The sequence below is a fragment of the Dermacentor variabilis genome, chromosome 6 (genome assembly GCF_050947875.1).
Source record: "Dermacentor variabilis isolate Ectoservices chromosome 6, ASM5094787v1, whole genome shotgun sequence".
In the NCBI taxonomy this organism is placed as follows: domain Eukaryota; kingdom Metazoa; phylum Arthropoda; class Arachnida; order Ixodida; family Ixodidae; genus Dermacentor; species Dermacentor variabilis.
The window spans coordinates 197,019,327-197,025,860 of record NC_134573.1 but is presented as its reverse complement, the minus strand read 5'-3'; the positions used below and the strand labels follow the sequence as shown (position 1 = coordinate 197,025,860).

The 6,534-nt window shown below is 42.9% G+C and overlaps 1 long non-coding RNA gene across 1 annotated transcript; it reads right to left on the bottom strand.

The window, feature by feature from the left end:
• Window positions 1–1,538: 1,538 nt before the first annotated feature.
• Window positions 1,539–4,932, bottom strand: LOC142586046 (uncharacterized). Its single transcript, XR_012829195.1, has 2 exons — window positions 4,754–4,932; window positions 1,539–1,705 (listed from the first exon to the last, which is right to left on the bottom strand). It is a non-coding gene; the product is annotated as an uncharacterized LOC142586046 (long non-coding RNA).
• Between the last annotated feature and the right edge of the window lie 1,602 nt (window positions 4,933–6,534).

The window sequence follows — 6,534 nt, the reverse complement described above, 5'->3', positions numbered from 1 at the left end:
CGTAGCTTTTTAAGTTAACTTTACTGAACTTTGAATTTAGAGAAGGCAGAATATAAAAACAGACTAGCATCTTTCTTATGTGCTTCACGCCTCTGCTTTTTTGTGTTACTAAAATAAGTATGTTGAACCTAAATGACGTAAAAGGAAAAGAATATTGTCACACTAATTTCATTTCACTGTCTTTTGAAAGTTATAGCAAGATTTTTTAATTGCATTACGAGTTGTTACTTGTTTCAATCTTAATGTTCATTTCTCATACTCCAATTGGACTACAACTGTTCCCTCATCCACAGCTATTAAGGCCTTATGGCAACTTTGGAAGCTCTCTGAACTGAGTAAATGCTATGCATTGCATTATTTATTAATACATTTTCATGGCTGCCTTTAACCTCTATAGTTCCTTATTAAAGCCAGCATCTCTCTTGTGACCACATTTAAAGAGCTTGTGGTAATGTATGCCTAACAAGAAAGATGGGCACTTTGTAATGCTAGTATGCTCTAAGTAAATTGTTTTATGCAAGAATTGCTGACATAATTGTCTGACAAATACTGCATCATGTTTGCTATTTTGCTTTCTGTTTCAATTTCACTGCATCTATACATTTTACCAGTGCATGAGTAGGGTTCAAGGCTGTTCTCTAAAATGCTCATGAGCACTTATCATGATCAGTTCCCCATATAAGTGGTTTTGCTGATGAGAATACAGGAATACAAGCAAAATTGACATGGAACCAACATATATATAACGTCTGCATGACTGCCTATCAAAAGTTATATTTTCTGAGAAAATAAACTGTAACATGCATCGCGTAATGTAAAACTTATTGCATGCACCGCCTTCATTAAGATGATACTAGAATATTCAGCCGTTGTTTGGAGTCCCCATCAAGTGACGCTCAAGAGGAAGTTAGAAAGGATACAGAGTCTGGCGGCACGTTTTATTTGTTCGAAATACCAAAGGAAGGAATCGGTCACGCTTATGTTACAGCGCTGCAACTTCTATCTTCTTGAGTTACGTAGGAAAAAATATAGGCTGAAGGTGCTTTATCAAATAATGCAGGATCAACTTTAGATTGATAAGCTCAAATATCTACATGCTCCAGGCAAAAGATACCCGCAAACTAACCACGACTACGTTATAAAGCCGGACTGTACCAACAGTGATACATATCGATACTCATTTTTCCTGGATGCGATAGAAATGTGGAACCAATTGCCAAACGCTATTGTTAGCCTAAAAGATGTCACCGACTTTGAAGATGCTGCTGAAGCATATTTATGGGAGTTTTCGAATTAGTTTTGAAGTGCCAAGTGATATGTGCGACTTGATATTCATTGTATGTATTTTGACAAATGTCAGAAGTGTGCTGAACAGCATTCAAGTGAACATCTTATTCAGTGTGAATTGACAAGTGTTAAGCAACTTTACGTACATTGACATTGTCCATATTTGATTTATGTAATTGTATTGTCCTCTCTGTTATTACCCTCTATGAGGGTTGACAGTATTAATAAATAAATAAATAGACAACGAGGAATGTGGGTAAGAACACTTTATTTTCAGCACACATGTTTTTTTAATGAACGGCTGTTATACTGCTAAAATCTGCACATTTAATAAAAGTACACTGCTCTGCTTCATCACTCCATGCTAAGTGCAAGTATCCTGTACCAGGAAGTCAAACCAAGACGTGGGATGTTCAGTCTGTGAAAATAAAAACGAGTTTGAAACATTAACGTGCAAAAACTAAAGCACACTCAAGAAAATAAACACAGCACAGGAACATATCCAATGAATCAGAATTACCTTTGAGAGCAAACATATAGTTTCTATGCCACAGTGAAAAAACCTTATTCCTCCGGCTTTTTTTGTGCGCGAGAAAATATGAAAGTGCATGCGTTCTCCCCATATTGTGTATCTGTCACCTTTTCACACATAACAAAGATGTTGTCTCAATGTGCCCAACTGCCTTTGCATATCCATTTCTCTGCTCTCATACCATGATACCTACAGTTAAAGGCTGTAGCAATGCTTAGCTTGAATGAACCAACACAAGCTACATGCACTGTGCTGTTGAACATGGCATTGTAAGTTAAGATTCATGCACAGCACATTCATGTGCTATAAACATTTGATTGTGATTGTAGGCGAGATAAATAAAAAGAAGGTATGTAAATAAGAATGTTCCCTAATAAGCTGTGCAGAAGTGCTCTCCCGTTTGGACAGACGCCGAGCACAGCTGCAGTGAACAAGAAGCCAACTTATACAGCATTTAAAATCTAGTTTCTAAATGTGCTGCAGATTTTTCTGAATTCATGGTCAAAAATCTAGGTGTTAAAGGTGACAAACATTTAAACAGGTCTCTATTTGGACTGGTAATGCTATGTGTCACCTAGTTTGATAAAATATGCCATATCACTGGTCTCCCAAGCTAAGGCTGCTGTCCAGTTGAAAGTGCAAATTATTCAATTATGTCTAGGGCACGTTTGAGCAAAAGGCAGCCAAGATTACTGTGCCATTGAGGTCTATTTCCTGAAATCTGATTTCTTCTCAGAAAGCTACCTCTCTAAAAAAAAAAACCTTCCCAACAACATAAACCTTTCTTGAGAAAAGCCATCACACTGGTCCTTGAACAGTAATTACACAGTGGCTCCTTGTGATGTAATGTTATGTACGTCAGCACCTTACAAAGTACAGGAAAATTTAATAATGGCAGCGTGACAGGTATACAAAAAAGTAAAGGGATAAAACATAACACAGGCTGCCATCAGTGTTCATATCTCTACTTTAATGTGGATGTTTTTAGCAGTGAATACATGTTCTCATTAAACTGAGTCATAATATTACAAAAGCGAAGGGCAAGGGTCTTTACATTCTAAACTGACAAATGTGCTTTATTACGATCCACCGCAATACAGGAGGTGTTTTGCAGTGAACGGTCACGTAAGGTTTTGGCTAACTACGGCGGGCGTGTCCTGCAGCGAGGCCTCTTGTGTATTGCGGTAAAGCGTATTATTGTGACAAGAGCTAACCTGGCATGTATGGCTTTAGCCAACAAAAGTTCTCAAGACATCATGCATCCTGCTGCGAAAATCTGCTTTGTTGAGAGTAGAACATTAGGTTCGTCGCTGACAGAAACCATACATTCGAGATTCACGTAAATCTTTCCCAATATCAGCATGCTTCACCGCAACACACAAAGATGTTGCGGTGATAACGGTGGTCGAACAGGCTGGTGCAAATGTTTCGACAGGGGAGCGTGCCTTCATCAGGGCAACTGCTTTCCTTGGCAGTTTTCATATACGTGAGCCCCCCCCCCCCCCCTCCACTTCCAACAGGGGAGATTTAGCTGGACCTTTGCCAAGAAACGTACCGACAAGCGTTTGGTAGTGGCTGGTAGAGATGCAGGAGTCTAAAAAGCGTTGCGAAATTCGGTTCCGTAAGGTTAGCTTCACCGCAATACAAATATTTTAAGCAGTTAGACATACATGTTTTGCGGTGAATCATAGCAAGGGTACCTGGCCTTTGATGCAAAGCAGCTTCCCAAGAGGAACGCTAATCCAGTGGCTAGTTATGCAGTTCCCCGCATGCGAGTGAGTTCCCTGCGTTCGGCGGTTTCCCAGTGACATACAAAATGACATTGATTGACTGTGTTGTAAAAGGGCGACGGCACTATATGCTGATGCAAAAGCGTCGTTTCGCTTGCGAAAACTGCGCTCGGCTAAAGAGAACACCTTGACTCGCATATGACCAAAGCAGTTGAACAGGAAACTACGAAATTACGTAGCTATTATGGAAGAAATCAACAGTTAAGAAAAAAATGAGCGTGTAAACATTAACTGGCTTACGAGGTCGACAAACCAATGGTTCAAAGCATCACAGCCACGTCCGAAATAGCGCTGAAGGCCGGCCAGTACACTTAGGCGCCTCGGCGCGCGTAATGTAATAGGAGACGGCAGGTCCACAAGTACATTATTAAGGAACACATATGTCGGTAAAAGCGGTCACTCTTCAGTTCTGACATGCTACACCGCGTAACACTAGTATACTGCGGCGAAGCTGACTTCAGGACGCCGATTTCTTCAACTCATCTAGCGAGGCAGGTCCGTTTATCACGCTTGACAACGTTTGACATTTTCTGCATTAATTTCGTTTGTTCTTTTTAATTTTATTATCACAGTGACCCTGTATCACGCAGTAGCAGAGCTAGTGCCGCGTCTTAGCTGCGTTAGGAAAGGTAAGCGTGTATGCAGCAAGCACGGCGGCATTGGCTCTTGTTTGGAAACTTCAAGAGACGCTCTTCCGCGGAGCGATGCCATTTGTATTATTAAAAGAATGCAGGTGATCATTAAATGAGCCGCAGCAAAGCTGTAAAAAAGCAGTAATAATAACGCTGTTCTAAGATCCTCTCGCTCGAGCGAGATGGTCTTAGAAAAAAAGCGCGATGTAACGCGATCTGACGGAACAGCTCGTCATGCCAGTGTTTTCTTACGTCCTCGTTCTTACGCGCACCCTCCCCTGAATCAGACTACTGAATGGTTCTGTGCACGCACTGACGATCCTGACGGAGGCAATACCACTCACATGAGCAGTTCCATATAACATGCCACGGCCCATTCCACATGCCGGCTGCAATTTGACGCGGCCATGAGGCAAAATATGCGCACAAGGTACCTAATGGTAACGCATCAAACAGCTCACAGCCCCAATCCTTTATTACACGCATATAGCGTGGAAAGATGAATTACTCACGCTCTAAGTGGGCACGGAATACGAACCGCTTCGCAGCGCAGCCGGCTCCGTAAGACAGACGCCATGGAAATGAGCGGATGTGACATCATGGGTTATAGCGGACGTGACGTCATGGGTGAACGTAGACATTTCGGGCACCTTTCGTCTGCTGTGCCCCGGGCACAGCAGACACGGCCAAAAAAAAAATGCAGCGCCCGGCAGGCGGCTCGGCGGCTCCGGACCGGCGGCTTAGTGTTCCTGTATATATACAGGAACACTACGGCGGCTCCGGCAGCTCCGGCCACTCCGCGGTAGAAGTCAGGCGCGCGCGGCCGAACGGGAGCAACACGCTCAACCGGTTGCCCTGGCAACCGAAACGGCGGTAATTTCTTCCCATGCCGCCAGGTGCCGCCAGCATGGAAATATATCCGCGGCCTTGTGACCTTCACTGGTCGCCGCAAACAGCGGAGTTTCCACTCCTAAATATTTCTTGCTCTGTGATCCGGATCCGTGGTCACTACCTGCCCTAAGTACTAGATGTATTCCCTTGCCACTTCCAATGCCTCGCTACCTATCGTAAACAGCTGTTCTCTTCCGAGACTGTTAAACATTACTTTAGTTTTCTGCAGATTAATTTTCAGACCCACCCTTCTGCTTTGCCTCTCCAGGTCAGTGAGCATGCATTGCAATTGGTCTCCTGAGTTACTAAGCAAGGCAATATCATCAGCGAATCGCAAGTTGCTAAGGTATTCTCCATCAACTTTTATCCCCAATTCTTCCCACTCCAGGTCTCTGAATACCTCCTGTAAACATGCTGTGAATAGCATTGGAGAGATCGTATCGATCTCCCTGTCTGACGCCTTTCTTTATTGGGATTTTGTTGCTTTCTTTGTGGAGGACTACGGTGGCTGTGGAGCCGCTATAGATATCTTCCAGTATTTTTACATATGGCTCATCTACACCCTTATTCCGTAATGCCTCCATGACTGCTGAGGTTTCGACTGAATCAAACGCTTTCTCGTAATCAATGAAAGCTATATATAAGGGTTGGTTATATTCTGCACATTCCTCTATCACTTGATTGATAGTATGAATATGGTCTATTGTTGAGTAGCCTTTACGGAATCCTGCCTGGTCCTTTGGTTGACAGATGTCTAAGGTGTTCCTGGTTCTATTTGCGATTACCTTAGTAAATACTTTGTAGGCAACGGACAGTAAGCTGATCGGTGTATAATTTTTCAAGTCTTTGGCGTCCCCTTTCTTATGGATTAGGATTATGTTAGCGTTCTTCCAAGATTCCGGTACGTTCGAGGTCATGAGGCATTGTGTATATAGGTCGCGGCCAATATTTCTAGCTAGGCAGTGTTCCCACCATCCTTCAACAAATCTGCTGTTACCTGATCCTCCCCAGCTGCCTTCCCTCTTTGCATAGCTCCTAAGGCTTTCTTCTTCTGGCGTTACCTGTGGGATTTCGAATTCCTCTAGGCTTATTCTCTCTTCCACTATCGTCGTGGGTGCCACTGGTACTGTATAAATCTCTATAGAACTCCTCAGCCACTTGAACTATCTCATCCATATTAGTAACGTTATCCATATCCATCCATATTCCGTTATCCATCCATATTAGTAGCGTTAAGAGACAAAGCCGGCCACTTGTCGGCTTTGTCTCTTAACGCACACATCTGATTCTAGCCTATTCCTAGTTTCTTCTTCACTGCTTTTAGGCTTCCTCCGTTCCTGAGAGCCTGTTCAATTCTATCCATATTATAGTTCCTTATAACCGCTGTCTTACGCTTGTTGAT